Raw genomic sequence first — 25344 nt, 5'->3', positions numbered from 1 at the left:
CACTCATCATTATCTTCACTCTTCCTCACTCAACCACAACACTCACCATTATCTTCACTCTTCCTCACTCAGCCACAATGCTCACCATTATCTTCACTCTTCCTCAACCACAACACTCACCATTATCTTCACTCTTCCTCACTCAGCCACAACACTCACCATTATCTTCACTCTTCCTCACTCAGCCACATCACTCATCATTATCTTCACTCTTCCTCACTCAACCACAACACTCACCATTATCTTCACTCTTCCTCAGTCAACCACAACACTCACCATTATCTTCACTCTTCCTCACTCAGCCACAACACTCACCATTATCTTCACTCTTCCTCACTCAGCCACAACACTCACCATTATCTTCACTCTTCCTCAGTCAACCACAACACTCACCATTATCTTCACTCTTCCTCAGTCAACCACAACACTCACCATTATCTTCACTCTTCCTCACTCAGCCACAACACTCACCATTATCTTCACTCTTCCTCAGCCACAACACTCACCATTATCTTCACTCTTCCTCAGTCAGCCACAACACTCACCATTATCTTCACTCTTCCCCAGTCAACCACAACACTCACCATTATCTTCACTCTTCCTCACTCAGCCACAACACTCACCATTATCTTCACTCTTCCTCACTCAGCCCCAACACTCACCATTATCTTCACTCTTCCTCAACCACAACACTCACCATTATCTTCACTCTTCCTCAACCACAACACTCACCATTATCTTCACTCTTCCTCAGTCAACCACAACACTCACCATTATCTTCACTCTTCCTCAGTCAACCACAACACTCACCATTATCTTCACTCTTCCTCAGTCAACCACAACACTCACCATTATCTTCACTCTTCCTCAGTCAACCACAACACTCACCATTATCTTCACTCTTCCTCACTCAACCACAACACTCACCATTATCTTCACTCTTCCTCAACCACAACACTCACCATTATCTTCACTCTTCCTCAGTCAACCACAACACTCACCATTATCTTCACTCTTCCTCACTCAACCACAACACTCACCATTATCTTCACTCTTCCTCAGTCAACCACAACACTCACTATTATCTTCACTCTTCCTCACTCAGCCACAACACTCACCATTATCTTCACTCTTCCTCACTCAGCCACAACACTCACCATTATCTTCACTCTTCCTCACTCAGCCACAACACTCACCATTATCTTCACTCTTCCTCACTCAGCCACAACACTCATCATTATCTTCACTCTTCCTCAACCACAACACTCACCATTATCTTCACTCTTCCTCAACCACAACACTCACCATTATCTTCACTCTTCCTCAGTCAACCACAACACTCACCATTATCTTCACTCTTCCTCACTCAACCACAACACTCACCATTATCTTCACTCTTCCTCAACCACAACACTCACCATTATCTTCACTCTTCCTCAGTCAACCACAACACTCACCATTATCTTCACTCTTCCTCACTCAACCACAACACTCACCATTATCTTCACTCTTCCTCAGTCAACCACAACACTCACCATTATCTTCACTCTTCCTCAGTCAACCACAACACTCACCATTATCTTCACTCTTCCTCACTCAACCACAACACTCACCAGTATCTTCACTCTTCCTCACTCAACCACAACACTCACCATTATCTTCACTCTTCCTCACTCAACCACAACACTCACCATTATCTTCACTCTTCCTCAACCACAACACTCACCATTATCTTCACTCTTCCTCAACCACAACACTCACCATTATCTTCACTCTTCCTCAACCACAACACTCACCATTATCTTCACTCTTCCTCAACCACAACACTCACCATTATCTTCACTCTTCCTCAGTCAGCCACAACACTCACCATTATCTTCACTCTTCCTCACTCAACCACAACACTCACCATTATCTTCACTCTTCCTCAGTCAACCACAACACTCACCATTATCTTCACTCTTCCTCAGTCAACCACAACACTCACCATTATCTTCACTCTTCCTCACTCAACCACAACACTCACCATTATCTTCACTCTTCCTCACTCAACCACAACACTCACCATTATCTTCACTCTTCCTCACTCAACCACAACACTCACCATTATCTTCACTCTTCCTCAACCACAACACTCACCATTATCTTCACTCTTCCTCAACCACAACACTCACCATTAACTTCACTCTTCCTCAACCACAACACAGTAACACTAACTGCTACGCCAAACATACCACGGGATTATCAGTAATTATGAACATCTGGGTCAGTCCACAGAACAACCTCATTCATAACTACTACGACTCTTGACTCTTCTCAATTACTTATTTTATTCTTTTAGTAACAATTATTTCTCAGTCTGTGTGACTTTCTCCTGAATTACGTATCTCTTTTTATTAACAATTATTATTCTGTGTCATAATTAATCTCACTTGACAACTCATTACAGAATATTTATTGGTTTATTGGTAATAAACTTCCCCCCCCCCTTCCTTCCAGTATGACACAAAAGCCCAGATACTTAATTTTATAATTTTTTTAGTGCCTTGGCCATAGTAAAAAAAAAAAAAAGTCGGGCAACTCGTCAAAAACTATCGTAAAAATGTTGACTGACTTGGGGATACTCGGGAAAGTCTCGCAACAGAGGTTAAGTATTTGGTCGGCTTTTATTGCTTCCTTCAGACAATAAATATTTTGATAAGGTGAAAACTGTGAACTGTGTAGCCTTGAGTGAAGTTTGTAGCATCAACAGTTGACCCTTGTGTTCTTCAGCTTTGTGGGACCTCAGTATCACAGTGAGGGAGGGAGGATGGGAAGGAGGCAGACATACAGGAAGAAAATGGAGAGAGAGAGAATGGTAATAAGGAAACAATAGGAGGATAAGAGGGAGAGGGAAGGATGGAGAAAATCAAGGTAAGAGAGAGATGGGGAAGGAGGGAGGAGAGGATGATAAAAGGGAGCTTTCAAATGATCTGATGTAGGTAACAGCTCTTAGCTTGCCAATAAAGTTAGGAATCATTAACCTGTAAATAGCTTGTCAATAAAGCTAGGGATCCTTAACCTTGTCAAACCCTGTGTAAAAAAAAGGGAGAAGGAAGGAGGAAGATAAGAGAGGGGGAATGGGGAAGGGGAGAAAGAAGGCAGTGCTCAGAAATCACCTTGACCCGAAATCATTCTTTCAAAGGAAATGCTCATACACGCTCATACACTCACAAGGTATGCACGTTCATACATTGAAACTCATGAGGTATACACACATATGTACACAAACTCACAGGGTATACACATACAATGAAACTCACAAGGTATACACATACACTGAAACTCACAAGGTATACAAATACAATGAAACTCACAAGGTATACACACTGCCACTCTCAAAGTATACACATACATACATTGACATTCACAAGTTAAAACTAACACAAAAATACAAACCAATAACACGGGAAAGACTATTGTTACATGACTCAGATATACTCCAGTGAAAAAATCTATAAAATGTCCCCGAGGTCCACAAAGGTACCCAGGTAATTTTAAACACCACGACTTAGGCGAAAAGGTCGAAGCCATATACAAACAGTAACAATGTACCGTACAGTCAGTAGCAAGCTACAAGCTGTAGGGAAAGTGCCTGCGTTCGATCTTTAGTTTACAAAGAACCCATCATCCTGCCGAAGATAGTACAGCTTGTTGCTCGTCTCTAAGGCCCACCGGGGCTCGTCATATTCGGAGAGAACATGCATTCTTGCACTCTGGGTCCTGGACCACTATCAGTGGGCTGGCTTAGTTAATGACTTGCGAAATCATCATGACATGAAACAACAGGAAGCCACTATACCGTAGCTGGAACAACAGGAAGCCACTATACCGTGGCTGGAACAGCAGGAAGCCACTATACCGTGGCTGGAACAACAGGAAGCCACTATACCGTGGTTGGAACAGCAGGAAGCCACTATACCGTGGCTGGAACAACAGGAAGCCACTATACCGTGGCTGGAACAACAGGAAGCCGCTATACCGTGGCTGGAACAACAGGAAGCCACTATACCGTGGCTAGAACAACGGGAAGCCACTATACCGTGGCTGGAACAGGAAGCCACTATACCGTAGCTAAAACAACAGGAAGTCACTATGCCGTAGCTGGAACAACAGGAAGCCACTATACCGTGGCTAAAACAACAGGAAGTCACTATGCCGTAGCTGGAACAACAGGAAACCACTATTCCGTGGCTGGAACAACAGGAAGCCACTATACCGTGGCTGGAATAACAGGAAGCCACTATACCGTGGCTGGAACAACAGGAAGCCACTATACCGTGGCTGGAACAACAGGAAGCCACTATACCGTGGCTGGAACAACAGGAAGCCACTATACCGTGGCTGGAACAACAGGAAGCCACTATACCGTGGCTGGAACAACAGGAAGCCACTATGCCATGGTTGGAACAGGAAGCCACTATACCGTGGCTGGAACAACAGGAAGCCACTATGCCGTGGCTGGAACAGGAAGCCACTATGCCGTGGCTGGAACAACAGGAAGCCACTATACCGTGGCTGGAACAACACACCACAACCCCCGCAACTTAGAGAGGAGACTTACGACGACTACATTTTGGTCCCTCCTGGACCATTATGACTTTACATTAGTCCAGGACAGACCGAAATGTCATGAGGTTCCTTTCCTAAGTGAATGGAGTGGGGGGGGGAGAGGGTTGAAACTCTTGCCAGATCAACCAGGCAGTGATGGATATGTGGGTCAGCGGATCACCAGGAGCAATAGCCCAGTTAACCAAGCAAATACCAGACGAGCCTGGCCTATGGTCGGGCTCCAAGAGTAGAAAAACTCTCAAAACTCATGAAAGGCATATATTAAAAGCATACCAAAGAATGAAGACAGTCGTTCATGAATTAGTTCTTCGAAGACTGTGAATAACAGTGGCAACTCAGATATTGGTCCAGTAGTTGCTGACGCTTGCTGGGCCTACACCCTTGTATATTGGCATTGATTTATATAAACTTAATACATCATAATATAAATATTACAAGAATTCACAGAGATGTTAATTAAAATCTGATTTTCGAAAAACAGTAAGTTTATTTAGCTATGGACAAACAGTTACATAGACCTGGTGGCCTGGTGGCTAAAGCTCCCGCTTCACACACGGAGGGCCCGGGTTCGATTCCCGGCGGGTGGAAACATTTCGACACGTTTCCTTACACCTGTTGTCCTGTTCACCTAGCAGCAAATAGGTACCTGGGTGTTAGTCGACTGGTGTGGGTCGCATCCTGGGGAACAAGATTAAGGACCCCAATGGAAATAAGTTAGACAGTCCTCGATGACGCACTGAGTTTCTGGGGTTATCCTGGGTGGCTAACCCTCCGGGGTTAAAAATCCGAACGAAATCTTATCTTAATATCATAACAGCATATGTGTAAAGAATACAGGATAACCCAAACAAGTCAGACAGTGACTTATTTCCTTTGGGTTCCTTTTAATACCTTATTATTATGCTATACAGTAGATAATATCTTATTATACTATATACCTGGAGTTTACCTGGAGAGAGTTCCGGGGGTCAACGCCCCCGCGGCCCGGTCTGTGACCAGGCCTCCTGGTGGATCAGAGCCTGATCAACCAGGCTGTTGCTGCTGGCTGCACGCAAACCAACGTACGAGCCACAGCCCGGCTGGTCAGGAACCGACTTTAGGTGCTTGTCCAGTGCCAGCTTGAAGACTGCCAGGGGTCTGTTGGTAATCCCCCTTATGTGTGCTGGGAGGCAGTTGAACAGTCTCGGGCCCCTGACACTTATTGTATGGTCTCTTAACGTGCTAGTGACACCCCTGCTTTTCATTGGGGGGATGGTGCATCGTCTGCCAAGTCTTTTGCTTTCGTAGTGAGTGATTTTCGTGTGCAAGTTCGGTACTAGTCCCTCTAGGATTTTCCAAGTGTATATAATCATGTATCTCTCCCGCCTGCGTTCCAGGGAATACAGGTTCAGGAACCTCAAGCGCTCCCAGTAATTGAGGTGTTTTATCTCCGTTATGCGCGCCGTGAAGGTTCTCTGTACATTTTCTAGGTCAGCAATTTCACCTGCCTTGAAAGGTGCTGTTAGTGTGCAGCAATATTCCAGCCTAGATAGAACAAGTGACCTGAAGAGTGTCATCATGGGCTTGGCCTCCCTAGTTTTGAAGGTTCTCATTATCCATCCTGTCATTTTTCTAGCAGATGCGATTGATACAATGTTATGGTCCTTGAAGGTGAGATCCTCAGACATGATCACTCCCAGGTCTTTGACGTTGGTGTTTCGCTCTATTTTGTGGCCAGAATTTGTTTTGTACTCTGATGAAGATTTAATTTCCTCGTGTTTACCATATCTGAGTAATTGAAATTTCTCATCGTTGAACTTCATATTGTTTTCTGCAGCCCACTGAAAGATTCGGTTGATGTCCGCCTGGAGCCTTGCAGTGTCTGCAATGGAAGACACTGTCATGCAGATTCGAGTGTCATCTGCAAAGGAAGACACGGTGCTGTGGCTGACATCCTTGTCTATGTCGGATATGAGGATGAGGAACAAGATGGGAGCGAGTACTGTGCCTTGTGGAACAGAGCTTTTCACCGTAGCTGCCTCGGACTTTACTCTGTTGACGACTACTCTCTGTGTTCTGTTAGTGAGGAAATTATAGATCCATCGACCGACTTTTCCTGTTATTCCTTTAGCACGCATTTTGTGCTCTATTACGCCATGGTCACACTTGTCGAAGGCTTTTGCAAAGTCTGTATATATTACATCTGCATTCTTTTTATCTTCTAGTGCATTTAGGACCTTGTCGTAGTGATCCAATAGTTGAGACAGACAGGAGCGACCTGTTCTAAACCCATGTTGCCCTGGGTTGTGTAACTGATGGGTTTCTAGATGGGTGGTGATCTTGCTTCTTAGGACCCTTTCAAAGATTTTTATGATATGGGATGTTAGTGCTATCGGTCTGTAGTTCTTTGCTGTTGCTTTACTGCCCCCTTTGTGGAGTGGGGCTATGTCTGTTGTTTTTAGTAACTGTGGGACGACCCCCGTGTCCATGCTCCCTCTCCATAGGATGGAAAAGGCTCGTGATAGGGGCTTCTTGCAGTTCTTGATGAACACAGAGTTCCATGAGTCTGGCCCTGGGGCAGAGTGCATGGGCATGTCATTTATCGCCTGTTCGAAGTCATTTGGCTTCAGGATAACATCGGATAGGCCTGTGTTAACCAAATTTTGTGGCTCTCTCATAAAAAATTCATTTTGATCTTCGGCTCTCAGTCTGGTTAGCGGCTTGCTAAAAACTGAGTCATATTGGGACTTGAGTAGCTCACTCTACGAATAAGGTAAAATAAGTTATTTATATTTACATATGTGTTAGGTGATATTAAGGCTGTTGACGCGTAGAGAATGAGGCCAGGGGAGGTAGTGGTTGTGAGAGACTGAGGGGAGGTAGTGGTTGTGAGAGACTGAGGGGAGGTAGTGTTGTGAGAGACTGAGGGGAGGTAGTGGTTGTGAGAGACTGAGGGGAGGTAGTGGTTGTGAGAGACTGAGGGGAGGTAGTGGTTGTGAGAGACTGAGGGGAGGTAGTGGTTGTGAGAGACCGAGGGGAGGTAGTGGTTATGAGAGACTGAGGGGAGGTAGAGGTTGTGAGAGACTGAGAGGAGGTAGTGGTTGTGAGAGACTGAGGGGAGGTAGTGGTTGTGAGAGACTGAGGGGAGGTAGTGGTTGTGAGAGACTGAGGGGAGGTAGTGGTTGTGAGAGACTGAGGGGAGGTAGTGGTTGTGAGAGACTGAGGGGAGATAGTGGTTGTGAGAGATTGAGGGGAGGTAGTGGTTGTGAGAGACTGAGGGGAGGTAGTGGTTGTGAGAGACTGAGGGGAGGTAGTGGTTGTGAGAGACTGAGAGGAGGTAGTGGTTGTGAGAGACTGAGAGGAGGTAGTGGTTGTGAGAGACTGAGGGGAGATAGTGGTTGTGAGAGACTGAGGGGAGGTAGTGGTTGTGAGAGACTGAGGGGAGGTAGTGGTTGTGAGAGACTGAGGGGAGGTAGTGATTGTGAGAGACTGAGGGGAGATAGTGGTTGTGAGAGACTGAGGGGAGGTAGTGGTTGTGAGAGACTGAGGGGAGGTAGTGGTTGTGAGAGACTGAGGGGAGGTAGTGGTTGTGAGAGACTGAGGGGAGGTAGTGGTTGTGAGAGACTGAGGGGAGGTAGTGGTTGTGAGAGACTGAGAGGAGGTAGTGGTTGTGAGAGACTGAGAGGAGGTAGTGGTTGTGAGAGACTGAGGGGAGATAGTGGTTGTGAGAGACTGAGGGGAGGTAGTGGTTGTGAGAGACTGAGGGGAGGTAGTGGTTGTGAGAGACTGAGGGGAGGTAGTGATTGTGAGAGACTGAGGGGAGATAGTGGTTGTGAGAGACTGAGGGGAGGTAGTGGTTGTGAGAGACTGAGGGGAGGTAGTGGTTGTGAGACTGAGGGGAGGTAGTGGTTGTGAGAGACTGAGGGGAGGTAGTGGTTGTGAGAGACTGAGGGGAGGTAGTGTTGTGAGAGACTGAGGGGAGGTAGTGGTTGTGAGAGACTGAGGGGAGGTAGTGGTTGTGAGAGACTGAGGGGAGGTAGTGGTTGTGAGAGACTGAGGGGAGGTAGTGGTTGTGAGAGACCGAGGGGAGGTAGTGGTTGTGAGAGACTGAGGGGAGGTAGTGGTTGTGAGAGACTAAGGGGAGGTAGTGGTTGTGAGAGACTGAGGGGAGGTAGTGGTTGTGAGAGACTGAGGAGAGATAGTGGTTGTGAGAGACTGAGGGGAGGTAGTGGTTGTGAGAGACTGAGGGGAGGTAGTGGTTGTGAGAGACTGAGGGGAGGTAGTGGTTGTGAGAGACTGAGGGGAGGTAGTGGTTGTGAGAGACTGAGGGGAGGTAGTGGTTGTGAGAGACTGAGGGGAGATAGTGGTTGTGAGAGACTGAGGGGAGGTAGTGGTTGTGAGAGACTGAGAGGAGGTAGTGGTTGTGAGAGACTGAGGGGAGGTAGTGGTTGTGAGAGACTGAGGGGAGGTAGTGGTTGCGAGAGACTGAGGGGAGGTAGTGGTTGTGAGAGACTGAGAGGAGGTAGTGGTTGTGAAAGACTGAGGGGAGGTAGTGTTTGTGAGAGACTGAGGGGAGGTAGTGGTTGTGAGAGACTGAGGGGAGGTAGTGGTTGTGAGAGACTGAGGGGAGGTAGTGGTTGTGAGAGACTGAGAGGAGGTAGTGGTTGTGAGAGACTGAGGGGAGGTAGTGGTTGTGAGAGACTGAGGGGAGGTAGTGGTTGTGAGAGACTGAGGGGAGGTAGTGGTTGTGAGAGACTGAGGGGAGGTAGTGGTTGTGAGAGACTGAGGGGAGGTAGTGGTTGTGAGAGACTGAGGGGAGGTAGTGGTTGTGAGAGACTGAGGGGAGGTTGTGGTTGTGAGAGACTGAGAGGAGGTAGTGGTTGTGAGAGACTGAGGGGAGGTAGTGGTTGTGAGAGACTGAGGGGAGGTAGTGGTTGTGAGAGACTGAGGGGAGGTAGTGGTTGTGAGAGGCCGAGGGGAGGTAGTGGTTGTGAGAGACTGAGGGGAGGTAGTGGTTGTGAGAGACTGAGGGGAGGTAGTGGTTGTGAGAGACTGAGGGGAGGTAGTGGTTGTGAGAGGCCGAGGGGAGGTAGTGGTTGTGAGAGACTGAGGGGAGGTAGTGGTTGTGAGAGACTGAGGGGAGGTAGTGGTTGTGAGAGACTGAGGGGAGGTAGTGGTTGTGAGAGACCGAGGGGAGGTAGTGGTTGTGAGAGACTGAGGGGAGGTAGTGGTTGTGAGAGACCGAGGGGAGGTAGTGGTTGTGAGAGACTGAGGGGAGGTAGTGGTTGTGAGAGACTGAGGGGAGGTAGTGGTTGTGAGAGACTGAGGGGAGGTAGTGGTTGTGAGAGACTGAGGGGAGGTAGTGGTTGTGAGAGACTGAGAGGAGGTAGTGGTTGTGAGAGGCCGAGGGGAGGTAGTGGGTTGTGAGAGGCCGAAGGGATGTAGTGGGTTGTGAGAGGCTGAGAGGAGGTAGTGGGTTGTGAGAGGCCGAGGAGGAAGAGAGGATGATTAGGGAAGGATAGAGGTGAGGGAGAGGTGAGAGAGAGAGGGAGAGGTGAGGGAGAGGGAGAGGTGAGGGAGAGAGGGAGAGGTGAGGGAGAGAGGGAGAGGTGAGAGAGAGAGGGAGAGGTGAGGGAGGGAGACGTGAGGGAGAGAGGGATAGGTGAAGGAGAGAGGGAGAAGTGAGGGAGAGAGGGAGAGGTGAGGGAGAGAGGGAGAGGTGAGGGAGAGAGGGAGACGTGAGGGAGAGGTGAGGGAGAGAGGGAGAAGTGATGGAGGTAACACTCGCTTAATCGGACTAATGTGGTAATTCACTACTATAGCGACACATTAGCAACACTGAGTTTCCATAAATACATTACTGGTGACCATTATCCAGTGTCAGCGGTGAAACACTGACAACACTGTTCTGGGAGGGTAGTGTCACTGTCGCTACTGTGACTGTCACTGTCGCTACTGTGACTGTCACTGTCGCTACTGTGACTGTCACTGTCGCTACTGTGACTGTCACTGTCGCTACTCTACCTGACACTGTCGCTACTGTGACTGTCACTGTCGCTACTGTGACTGTCACTGTTGCTACTCTACCTGACACTGTCGCTACTGTGACTGTCACTGTCGCTACTGTGACTGTCACTGTCGCTACTGTGACTGTCACTGTCGCTACTCTACCTGACACTGTCGCTACTGTGACTGTCACTGTCGCTACTCTACCTGACACTCGCTACTGTACCTGTCACTGTCCCTACTCTACCTGACACTGTCGCTACTGTGACTGTCACTGTCGCTACTGTGACTGTCACTGTCGCTACTCTACCTGACACTGTCGCTACTCTACCTGACACTGTCGCTACTCTACCTGACACTGTCGCTACTGTACCTGTCACTGTCGCTACTCTACCTGACACTGTCGCTACTGTGACTGTCACTGTCGCTACTGTGACTGTCACTGTCGCTACTCTACCTGACACTGTCGCTACTCTACCTGACACTGTCGCTACTCTACCTGACACTGTCGCTACTCTACCTGACACTGTCGCTACTGTACCTGACAATGTCGTTACTCTACCTGACACTGTCGCTACTCTACCTGACAATGTCGCTACTCTACCTGACAATGTCGTTACTCTACCTGACACTGTCGCTACTCTACCTGACACTGTCGCTACTCTACCTGACACTGTCGCTACTCTACCTGACACTGTCGCTACTCTACCTGACACTGTCGCTACTCTACCTGACACTGTCGCTACTCTACCTGACACTGTCGCTACTCTACCTGACACTGTCGCTACTCTACCTGACAATGTCGTTACTCTACCTGACACTGTCGCTACTCTACCTGACACTGTCGCTACTCTACCTGACACTGTCGCTACTCTACCTGTCACTGTCGCTACTCTACCTGACACTGTCGCTACTGTGACTGTCACTGTCGCTACTCTACCTGACACTGTCGCTACTCTACCTGTCACTGTCGCTACTGTGACTGTCACTGTCGCTACTGTGACTGTCACTGTCGCTACTCTACCTGTCACTGTCGCTACTCTACCTGTCACTGTCGCTACTCTACCTGTCACTGTCGCTACTCTACCTGTCACTGTCGCTACTCTACCTGTCACTGTCGCTACTCTACCTGACACTGTCGCTACTCTACCTGTCACTGTCGCTACTCTACCTGACACTGTCGCTACTCTACCTGACACTGTCGCTACTCTACCTGACACTGTCGCTACTCTACCTGTCACTGTCGCTACTCTACCTGACACTGTCGCTACTCTACCTGACACTGTCGCTACTCTACCTGACACTGTCGCTACTCTACCTGTCACTGTCGCTACTCTACCTGACACTGTCGCTACTCTACCTGTCACTGTCGCTACTCTACCTGTCACTGTCGCTACTTTACCTGACACTGTCGCTACTCTACCTGTCACTGTCGCTACTCTACCTGACACTGTCGCTACTCTACCTGTCACTGTCGCTACTCTACCTGACACTGTCGCTACTCTACCTGTCACTGTCGCTACTCTACCTGACACTGTCGCTACTCTACCTGTCACTGTCGCTACTTTACCTGTCACTGTCGCTACTCTACCTGTCACTGTCGCTACTCTACCTGACACTGTCGCTACTCTACCTGTCACTGTCGCTACTTTACCTGTCACTGTCGCTACTTTACCTGTCACTGTCGCTACTCTACCTGACACTGTCGCTACTCTACCTGTCACTGTCACTACTCTACCTGTCACTGTCACTACTCTACCTGACAATGTCGTTACTCTCCCTGATATTGTAGCTACCTGACACTGTCGCTACTCTCCCTGACACTGTCACTACTCTCCCTGACACTGACGGTGGACTGAGTAACGACACTCCCCTGTCAGTCACTCTAACAACTAACTTCAACTTTTGTTGTGTAGTTTTAAAATAAATTAGAGAAATATGTGAAAGGAATAGTTGGGTGTTAGGAAGACCTTCCTAGCATAGACCAGTAGGCCTACGACAGTGTTTCTCTATTATTTTCGATATGTTTATCCTCGTAGAAATCGCAAAAGAAAGAGCCTACTTTCGCAGCTGCTACGTTGTTAAGGAAATGTAAAATTCGGCAATATTTTACGAAAATTCAAGAAGTTTATCAAACAGTCTGATTAGGGGAAAGGAAAGAAGACCAGTAACTGAGTACAGATCAAGACATGTGCAGCAGCTAGGTATCTTTATTGATGAAACGTTTCGCCTATGCAGTAGGCTTCTTCAGTCAAATACCAAGGGAGGAGGAGTGGTAGCAATGAAATAAAGCTGGTGTAATCAGTCCATCAACCTCAGAGAAAAGCATTTGAGGTGGTCAGTCCCTCAGCCTGGAGAAGAGTTCAGCTCCAGACCATGGAAACACCTTCGCTGTGGCAAAGGCTTTTCCTGTGATCGTATCTGCTAGGACATCCTCCTCTTTTCTGTAACACTGCAAGCTCCTGAGGATGTGTTGATTGCAACACGAAAGGCCTAGAACTATCATTCAGTTCCCCCTGTGCAAGTAATTTGGGTGAGGTAAGTGGGACTTAAGTCACAGCAGGCTGCTGAACTGTAACTCCCTCACTGCCCACTCCCTACCACTCCCACAAAAAGCTAGGCCTGACATTAAATTAATAATTATAATATAAAACCAGCTGCTCTGGTAAATTAAAGTTGTGAACTGTATGCAATTAGGCTTGCTGGGTACACAAAATATAATTGGTATTAATACTTTACCATTTAATTACTGTAGATGGATCACACCACAACACCTGCCTAACACCTAGAGCCTACACTGGCCAGCTAGAGATTTAAATGCAAGGACTAATGGTGCACTTCCCTGTGAGTAATGTTTACATCACTTATCTTCTGTCATCCACACATAATTCTTGAGGTCCTGTAAATTTCCTATCCCAATTCTGCAACAGAAAGCATTAACACGGGTTCCTAATTACAAATTCAGGCTGAAAAACCCTAGTTGACCTTCAAGAATGCCTGATCACATTGCACAACTCGGTCCAGTGTTCACATATTAAATTCAATATAGTGTCTCCCCCCCCGGCGTCACTCAGCAGCTGTTCTACCTCCCCCCCTCACTCGAAATTTCTCGAAAAGGTCAAATCAGTATCATATTTTATTACACATTATATTATTCATTTATATTCTACATTTAGGAAATTATTTAAAAAAATTTCACAACTGTCTTCAGGGATGGGGTGGTGATGGGAAGGGGGAATGTTATGTTGGGAAGGGGTGGTGATAGGGCAGGGTGGTGATGGGATAGGATAGTGACGGGGCAGGGTAGTGATGGGTTGGTGAAGGGACAGGGTGGTGAGTGTGGAGTACAGATACGACATGTTCAGTAAGGTACACAATACAGTGAAGCTAGAGACTTTCATTCACACGAAGCTGCCACAATCTCCCCTCTACTCTCTTCACTTCTCTTACCTTCCCCCTCCCCCCCTTCTTTTTTTACACAGGGTTTGACAAGGTTAAGGATCCCTAGCTTTATTGACAAGCTATTTACAGGTTAAGGATTCCTAACTTTATTGGCAAGCTAAGAGCTGTTACCTACATCAGCTCATTTGAAAGCATTTTTATTGTTATGAGACATACAAGTAGGGAACAGGATGAAGTTGCAGCCATCTGTGGGCCAGCATTTTCATTTGATCAACTGACTTTATCTCGTTGACAACATTATGCTGTACGAATGTGTTCCATACTCGAGTCATCCTGGGTATATATGATCTCAGATGGAGTGATGGTCTCTCCTCTCCCTACCTCTCTCTTCCTCTACTCTCACCACCAGGTGATCGATCCCTGATTCGCCTTCAGTTGAGCCTAGGAACCTAAATAATCATAATAATAATAATCATAATAATAATAATAATAATATTTAATTCTACAAGTACATGTACAAGGTATACAGGCCTAGCTGGCATCAAAGCCGCTTGTTATACAGAACATTTTGGGAAAATTAGGTCAATTTTGTCCCAGGATGCGACCCACACCAGTCAAATAACACCCTAGTACCTATTTTACTGCTAGGTGAACATGGACAGCAGGTGTCTTAAGGAAACTCGTCTTAATGTTACCACCCGTACCGGGGATCGACCCCGGGACCTCAGTACATGAGCTGAGTGTGCTAGCAATCGAGCTACGGGAAACAATTCCCGTCAACACGTTCCCGAGTTATTAAAATGCTAATCATCTAACAATCATCTAACAGTTAAAACTATAAGTTCAATGCACAAATAACCTGCACATAAATGGTCCAAGTTGGACCAAAACGTCGTAATAAGCTTCTCTCTCTCCTATGTGCAGGGTATTTGTATATCATTCTAGCCACGGTATTGTGCCTTGTTGTTCTTTAACTCCGAGTTATTAAACAACAGTGTTGTGGGAAATTATCTGCATGAGGTTTACAGGTTTACCTGAATTATTACGTGCAAGTAATTTGAGCGAGATAAGTGGGACTTAGTCATAGTAGGTCGTAGAACTGTAACTCCCTCGATGCCCACTCCATCACTACTTTCACAAAAAGCTAGACCTAATCTAAAATAAAATTGCAATATTAAACATTAATACCAATAATGATAAATTAAAAAATAATGTGGACTGTATATGACTTGGCTTATTGGGTACACAGAATATAATTATTGTACATAAATTATAATGGTGCTATTAAAAAAGAAATTCATATTACCACTTACCATTTAATTGCTGTAAATGGATCACACCACAACGCCTGCCTTACAAATAAAATTCTACATTGGACAGTGAGAAATCTAAATGGAAGGACTAATGGCACACTTCCCTGTGTGAGTAATGACTAGTCTTCCTATCTTCCATCATCCACGCGTAATTCTGGAGGTCCCGCAAATTCCCTGTCCCAATTCTTCAGCAGGAGACATTAATACGGGTTCCTATTACAAACTCAGCCTAAAACACCCTAATTTGGCCTCAATGACGCCAGATTATTAATTGAATTTTCCACGACAATAACCTGCAGGTAGACGACAACCAGTGCTGGCAAAACATAATTGGTGTCCCTCCGTATTCCTCCGCGGCCGCTGCACACCCTCCTTCACACAAAATTTTTTGAAGAGTCAAATCAGCATTACATTTCAATACACATTTATTATATTATTCAAATTTACACATGCTGAATTTAGGAAAATTCAAAATTTTCCACATGTATAGGTAAACTCTGTCAGTACGCTGCTGTGTCAGGTGGTGGGTGTCATCTGGTTGAGTGTCAGGTGGTGGGTGTCATCTGGTTGAGTGTCAGGTGGTGGGTGTCATCTGGTTGAGTGTCAGGTGGTGGGTGTCATCTGGTTGAGTGTCAGGTGGTGGGTGTCATTTGGTTGAGTGTCAGGTGGTGAGTGTCAGGTAGTGGGTGTCAGGTAGTGGGTGTCAGGTAGTGGGTGTCAGGTAGTGGGTGTCAGGTAGTGGGTGTCAGGTAGTGGGTGTCAGGTGGTGAGTGTCAGGTAGTGGGTGTCAGGTAGTGGGTGTCAGGTAGTGTGTGTCAGGTAGTGGGTGTCAGGTAGTGGGTGTCAGGTGGTGAGTGTCAGGTAGTGGGTGTCAGGTAGTGGGTGTCAGGTAGTGGGTGTCAGGTGGTGGGTGCCAGGTGGTAGGTGTCAGGTGGTAGGTGTCAGGTGGTGGGTGCCAGGTGGTAGGTGTCAGGTGGTAGGTGTCAGGTGGTGGGTGCCAGGTGGTAGGTGTCAGGTGGTGGGTGTCAGGTGGTAGGTGTCAGGTGGTGGGTGTCAGGTGGTAGGTGTCAGGTGGTAGGTGTCAGGTGGCCAGTGGATCATCCCTCACTCGCTGAGAACCTTCACAATATTCTCCAGCAGTCTGGTGGTAACGCCGCCATTCCTTTCAGTATTGCATGTTATACAAAGCTATACAAACCTATACAAAGGTATAAAAACCTATACAAAGGTATAAAAACCTATACAAAGGTATACAAATCTATATAAACATACACACAGCTATGCATAAAAAATCAAACGCCGGTAAACACTTACATATTTATTCAACCGGTTTTTAAACTACTTCTTCTGGTAATCCAAATATTAACAATATACATAATTAAATCACATTTTCAATTCGTTTCAAATCTTTTTATCCGTGAAGTTAAACTGTCTTTTTCAGAATCAAAATTTTCAGATATTTTTTATTGTTTTTCCCTTTGCATCTTTTCCTTAGTCCTAGTTCTATCGTGCATTTAGTAAATGATAGTATAAACATGTTTCTCAGTCGCAAAGGTAATCAGTCCCTAGGGACTGATTACCTTTGATGACACGAAAGACAGTTAATTTCTAAAGAAAATGACTTAAAATCTTTTCTGCTAGTTGGCTATGTATATTTTTGTGTATCTTGTTTTCCAATTTGCAGTGTTTTGATACGTGTTTTTTTTACCGTCTTCGTTGTCCTTACTCTTTCAGCCATAAAAACGACAAGCGCCTGATGAGTGACCTGGAGAGGTGAAAGTACCGTCATATCAGTTGTTATAATGAACATGAAGTCTCGTCTTTCAGTATCAGTGATATAAATACTTCCTCGCCTGTGACCATATATAAGCCAATCTGTACTACTGAACAGTGCACTGCAAGCACTGTTGAACATTGCACTGTACTACTGAACAGTGCACTGCAAGTACTGTTGAACAGTGCACTATACTACTGAACAGTGCACTGCAAGTACTGTTGAACAGTGCACTATACTACTGAACAGTGCACTGCAAGTACTGTTGAACAGTGCACTATACTACTGAACAGTGCACTGCAAGTACTGTTGAACAGTGCACTATACTACTGAACAGTGCACTGCAAGTACTGTTGAACAGTGCACTATACTACTGAACAGTGCACTGCAAGTACTGTTGAACAGTGCACTATACTACTGAACAGTGCACTGCAAGTACTGTTGAACAGTGCACTATACTACTGAACAGTGCACTGCAAGTACTGTTGAACAGTGCACTATACTACTGAACAGTGCACTGCAAGTACTGTTGAACAGTACACTATACTACTGAACTGTGCACTGCAAGTACTGTTGAACAGTGCACTATACTACTGAACAGTGCACTGCAAGTATTGTTGAACAGTGCACTATACTACTGAACAGTGCACTGCAAGTACTGTTGAACAGTGCACTATACTACTGAACAGTGCACTGCAAGTACTGTTGAACAGTACACTATACTACTGAACAGTGCACTGCAAGTACTGTTGAACAGTACACTATACTACTGAACTGTGCAATGCAAGTACTGTCGAACAGTGCACTATACTACTGAACAGTGCACTGCAAGTACTGTTGAACAGTGCACTATACTACTGAACAGTGCACTGCAAGTACTGTTGAACAGTGCACTATACTACTGAACAGTGCACTGCAAGTACTGTTGAACAGTGCACTATACTACTGAACAGTGCACTATACTACTGAACAGTGCACTGCAAGTACTGTTGAACAGTGCACTATACTACTGAACAGTGCACTGCAAGTACTGTTGAACAGTGCACTATACTACTGAACAGTGCACTGCAAGTACTGTTGAACAGTGCACTATACTACTGAACAGTGCACTGCAAGTACTGTTGAACAGTGCACTATACTACTGAACAGTGCACTGCAAGTACTGTTGAACAGTGCACTATACTACTGAACAGTGCACTGCAAGTACTGTTGAATAGTGCACTATACTACTGAACAGTGCACTGCAAGTACTGTTGAACAGTGCACTATACTACTGAACAGTGCACTGCAAGCACTGTTGAACAGTGCACTGTAATACTGAACTGTGCACTGCAAATACTGTTGAACAGTACACTATACTACTGAACTGTGCACTGCAAGCACTGTTGAACAGTGCACTATACTACTGAACAGTGCACTGCAAGTACTGTTGAACAGTGCACTATACTACTGAACTGTGCACTGCAAGTACTGTTGAACAGTGCACTATACTACTGAACAGTGCACTGCAAGTACTGTTGAACAGTACACTATACTACTGAACTGTGCACTGCAAGTACTGTTGAACAGTGCACTATACTACTGAACAGTGCACTGCAAGTACTGTTGAACAGTGCACTATACTACTGAACAGTGCACTGCAAGTACTGTTGAACAGTGCACTATACTACTGAACTGTGCACTGCAAATACTGTTGAACAGTGCACTATACTACTGAACAGTGCACTGCAAGTACTGTTGAACAGTACACTATACTACTGAACTGTGCACTGCAAGTACTGTTGAACAGTGCACTATATTACTGAACAGTGCACTGCAAGTACTGCTGAACAGTGCACTATACTACTGAACTGTGCACTACACTACTGAACTGTGCACTACACTTCTGAACTGTGAACTACACTACTGAACTGTGCACTACACTACTGAACTGTGCACTACACTACTGAACTGTGCACTACACTACTGAACTGTGAACTACACTACTGAACAGTGAACTACACTACTGAACTGTGAACTACACTACTGAACTGTGAACTACACTAATGAACTGTGAACTACACTACTGAACTGTGCACTACACTACTGAACTGTGCACTACACTACTGAACTGTGAACTACACTACTGAACTGTGAACTACACTACTGAACTGTGCACTACACTACTGAACTGTGAACTATACTACTGAACTGTGAACTATACTACTGAACTGTGAACTATACTACTGAACTGTGAACTATACTTCTGAACTGTGCACTACACTACTGAACTGTGAACTATACTACTGAACTGTGAACTATACTACTGAACTGTGAACTATACTACTGAACTGTGAACTTTACTACTGAACTGTGAACTACACTACTGAACTGTGAACTACACTACTGAACTGTGCACTACACTACTGAACTGTGAACTACACTACTGAACTGTGAACTACACTACTGATCTGTGAACTACACTACTGAACTGTGAACTACACTACTGAACTGTGAACTACATTACTGAACCGTGAACTACACTACTGAACGGTGAACTACACTACTGAACTGTGAACTACACTACTGAACTGTGCACTACACTACTGAACTGTGCACTACACTACTGAACTGTGAACTACACTACTGAACTGTGAACTACACTACTGAACTGTGCACTACACTACTGAACTGTGCACTACACTACTGAACTGTGAACTACACTACTGAACTGTGAACTACACTACTGAACTGTGCACTACACTACTGAACTGTACACTACACTACTGAACTGTGCACTACACTACTGAACTGTGAACTACACTACTGAACTGTGAACTACACTACTGAACTGTGCACTACACTACTGAACTGTGCACTACACTACTGAACTGTGAACTACACTACTGAACTGTGAACTACACTACTGAACTGTGCACTACACTACTGAACTGTGCACTACACTACTGAACTGTGAACTACACTACTGAACTGTGAACTACACTACTGAACTGTGCACTACACTACTGAACTGTGCACTACACTACTGAACTGTGAACTACACTACTGAACTGTGAACTACACTACTGAACTGTGCACTACACTACTGAACTGTGCACTACACTACTGAACTGTGCACTACACTACTGAACTGTGAACTACACTACTGAACTGTGAACTACACTACTGAACTGTGCACTACACTACTGAACTGTGAACTACACTACTGAACTGTGAACTACACTACTGATCTGTCAACTACACTACTGAACTGTGAACTACACTACTGAACTGTGAACTACATTACTGAACCGTGAACTACACTACTGAACTGTGAACTACACTACTGAACTGTGAACTACACTAATGAACTGTGCACTACACTACTGAACTGTGAACTACACTACTGAACTGTGAACTACACTACTGAACTGTGCACTACACTACTGAACTGTGAACTACACTACTGAACTGTGAACTACACTACTGAACTGTGAACTACACTACTGAACTGTGCACTACACTACTGAACTGTGAACTATACTACTGAACTGTGAACTATACTACTGAACTGTGAACTATACTACTGAACTGTGAACTATACTTCTGAACTGTGCACTACACTACTGAACTGTGAACTACACTACTGAACTGTGAACTATACTACTGAACTGTGAACTATACTACTGAACTGTGAACTATACTACTGAACTGTGAACTATACTTCTGAACTGTGCACCACACTACTGAACTGTGAACTACACTACTGAACTGTGAACTACACTACTGAACTGTGAACTACACTACTGAACTGTGCACTACACTACTGAACTGTGAACTACACTACTGAACTGTGAACTACACTACTGAACTGTGAACTACACTACTGATCTGTGAACTACACTACTGAACTGTGAACTACACTACTGAACTGTGAACTACATTACTGAACCGTGAACTACACTACTGAACTGTGAACTACACTACTGAACTGTGAACTACACTACTGAACTGTGCACTACACTACTGAACTGTGTACTACACTACTGAACTGTGCACTACAGTATTGAACTGTGAGCTACACTACTGAACTGTGAACTACACTACTGAACTGTGAACTACACTACTGAACTGGGCACTACACTAATGAGCTGTGAACTATACTACTGAACTGTGAATATACTACTGAACTGTGAACTATACTACTGAACTGTGAACTATACTACTGAACTGTGCACTACACTATTGAACTGTGAACTGTACTACTGATCTGTGAACTATACTACTGAACTGTGCACTACACTACTGAACTGTGAACTATACTATTGAACTGTGAACTATACTACTGAACTGTGAACTATAGTACTGAACTGTGAACTATGCTACTGAACTGTGCACTACACTACTGAACTTTGAACTACACTACTGAACTGTGCACTACACTACTGAACTGTGAACTATACTACTGAACTGTGCACTACACTACTGAACTGTGCACTACACTACTGAACTTTGAACTACACTACTGAACTGTGCACTACACTACTGAACTGTGAACTATACTACTGAACTGTGCACTACACTGCTGAACTGTGCACTACATTACTGAACTGTGCACTGCACTACTGAACTGTGAACTACACTACTGAACTGTGAACTACACTACTGAACTGTGCACTACACTACTGAACTGTGCACTACACTACTGAACTGTGAACAACACTACTGAACTGTGAACTACACTACTGAACTGTGAACTACACTAGTGATCTGTGAACTACACTACTGAACTGTGAACTACACTACTGAACTGTGCACTACAAACACTACTGAACTGTGCACTACACTTCTGAACTGTGAACTACACTAATGAACTGTGAACTACACTACTGAACTGTGCACTACACTACTGAACTGTGAACTACACTACTGAACTGTGAACTACACTACTGAACTGTGAACTACACTACTGAACTGTGAACTACACTACTGAACTGTGAACTACACTACTGAAATGTGAACTACACTACTGAACTGTGCACTACACTACTGAACTGTGAACTACATTACTGAACTGTGCACTACACTACTGAACTGTGAACTACACTACTGAACTGTGAACTACACTACTGAACTGTGCACTACACTACTGAACTGTGAACTACACTACTGAACTGTGCACTACACTACTGAAGTGTGCACTACACTACTGAACTGTGAACTACACTACTGAACTGTGCACTACGCTACTGAACTGTGAACTTCACTACTGAACTGTGCACTACACTACTGAACTGTGCACTACACTACTGAACTGAGAACTACACTACTGAACTGTGAACTACACTACTGAACTGTGCACTACACTACTGAACTGTGAACTACACTACTGAACTGTGAACTACACTACTGAACTGTGCACTACGCTACTGAACTGTGAACTACACTACTGAACTGTGCACTACACTACTGAACTGTGAACTACACTACTGAACTGTGAACTACACTACTGAACTGTGAATTACACTACTGGACTGTGAACTACACTACTGAACTGTGAACTACACTACTGAACTGTGCACTACACTACTGAACTGTGAACTATACTACTGAACTGTGAATTACACTACTGAACTGTGAATTATACTACTGAACTGTGCACTACACTACTGAACTGTGAACTACACTACTGAACTGTGAATTTCACTACTGAACTGTGCACTACACTACTGAACTGTGAACTACACTACTGAACTGTGCACTACACTACTGAACTGTGAACTAAACTACTGAACTGTGAACTACACTACTGAACTGTGCACTACACTACTGAACTGTGCACTGCACTACTGAACTGTGAACTACACTACTGAACTGTGCACTACACTACTGAACTGTGAACTACACTACTGAACTGTGAACTACACTACTGAACTGTGCACTACACTACTGAACTGTGAACTACACTACTGAACTGTGCACTACACTACTGAACTGTGAACTACACTAATGAACTGTGAACTACATTACTGAGCTACTGAGCTGTGAATTACACTACTGAACTGTGCACTACACTACTGAACTGTGAACTACACTACTGAACAGTGAACTACACTACTGAACTGTGCACTACACTACTGAACTGTGCACTTCACTACTGAACTGTGCACTACACTACTGAACTGTGAACTACACTACTGAACTGTGCACTACACTACTGAACTGTGCACTACAATATTGAACTGTGCACTACACTACTGAACTGTGAACTGCACTACTGAACTGTGAACTACATTACTGAACTGTGCACTACACTACTGAACTGTGCACTACACTACTGAACTGTGAACTAAACTACTGAACTGTGAACTACAATACTGAACTGTGCACTACACTACTGAACTGTGCACTGCAATACTGAACTGTGAACTACACTACTGAACTGTGCACTACACTACTGAACTGTGAACTACACTACTGAACTGTGAACTACACTACTGAACTGTGCACTACACTACTGAACTGTGAACTACACTACTGAACTGTGCACTACACTACTGAACTGTGAACTACACTACTGAACTGTGAACTACACTACTGAACTGTGAATTACACTACTGAACTGTGCACTACACTACTGAACTGTGAACTACACTACTGAACAGTGAACTACACTACTGAACTGTGCACTACACTACTGAACTGTGCTCTACACTACTGAACTGTGAACTACACTACTGAACTGTGCACTACACTACTGAACTGTGCACTACACTACTGAACTGTGCACTACACTACTGAACTGTGAACTACACTACTGAACTGTGAACTACACTACTGAATTGTGCACTACACTACTGAACTGTGAACTACACTACTAAACTGTGCTCTACACTACTGAACTGTGAACTACACTACTGAACTGTGAACTTCACCACTGCACTGTGAACTACACTACAGAACTGTGCACTACACTACTGAACTGTGAACTACACTACTGAACTGTGCACTACACTACTGAACTGTGAACTACACTACTGAACTGTGAACTACACTACTGAACTGTGAACTACACTACTGAACTGTGAACTACACTACTTAACTGTGCACTACAAACACTACTGAACTGTGCACTACACTTCTGAACTGTGAACTACACTAATGAACTGTGAACTACACTACTGAACTGTGCACTACACTACTGAACTGTGAACTACGCTACTGAACTGTGAACTACACTACTGAACTGTGAACTACACTACTGAACTGTGAACTACACTACTGAACTGTGAACTACACTACTGAACTGTGCACTACACTACTGAACTGTGAACTACACTACTGAACTGTGCACTACACTACTGAACTGTGAACTACACTACTGAACTGAGAACTACACTACTGAACTGTGCTCTACACTACTGAACTGTGAACTACACTACTGAACTGTGCACTACACTACTGAACTGTGCACTACACTACTGAACTGTGAACTACACTACTGAACTGTGCACTACGCTACTGAACTGTGAACTACACTACTGAACTGTGCACTACACTACTGAACTGTGCACTACACTACTGAACTGTGAACTACACTACTGAACTGTGAACTACACTACTGAACTGTGAACTACACTACTGAACTGTGAACTACACTACTGAACTGTGCACTACGCTACTGAACTGTGAACTACACTACTGAACTGTGCACTACACTACTGAACTGTGAACTACACTACTGAACTGTGAACTATACTACTGAACTGTGAATTACACTACTGAACTGTGAACTACACTACTGAACTGTGAACTACACTACTGAACTGTGCACTACACTACTGAACTGTGAACTATACTACTGAACTGTGAATTACACTACTGAACTGTGAATTATACTACTGAACTGTGCACTACACTACTGAACTGTGAACTACACTACTGAACTGTGAACTTCACTACTGAACTGTGCACTACACTACTGAACTGTGCACTACACTACTGAACTGTGCACTACACTACTGTACTGTGAACTAAACTACTGAACTGTGAACTACACTACTGAACTGTGCACTACACTACTGAACTGTGCACTGCACTACTGAACTGTGAACTACACTACTGAACTGTGCACTACACTACTGAACTGTGAACTACACTACTGAACTGTGAACTACACTACTGAACTGTGCACTACACTACTGAACTGTGAACTACACTACTGAACTGTGCACTACACTACTGAACTGTGAACTACACTAATGAACTGTGAACTACACT

General features: G+C 44.8%; 1 long non-coding RNA gene across 2 annotated transcripts in view; it reads right to left on the bottom strand.

Moving 5' to 3' along the window:
* The window catches only part of LOC128685060 (uncharacterized), a 74836-nt gene extending 72589 nt beyond the window's left edge, over positions 1-2247 (bottom strand). For both annotated transcript variants that reach the window (XR_011394325.1, XR_008406468.2), the window contains exon 1: positions 2175-2247. This is a non-coding gene — a long non-coding RNA (uncharacterized lncRNA). The remainder of the gene's footprint in view (positions 1-2174) is intronic.
* Positions 2248-25344: the final 23097 nt, after the last annotated feature.

The sequence above is a fragment of the Cherax quadricarinatus genome, chromosome 5 (genome assembly GCF_038502225.1).
Source record: "Cherax quadricarinatus isolate ZL_2023a chromosome 5, ASM3850222v1, whole genome shotgun sequence".
Classification (NCBI taxonomy): domain Eukaryota; kingdom Metazoa; phylum Arthropoda; class Malacostraca; order Decapoda; family Parastacidae; genus Cherax; species Cherax quadricarinatus.
This window is presented reverse-complemented; position numbering and strand designations above follow the sequence as displayed.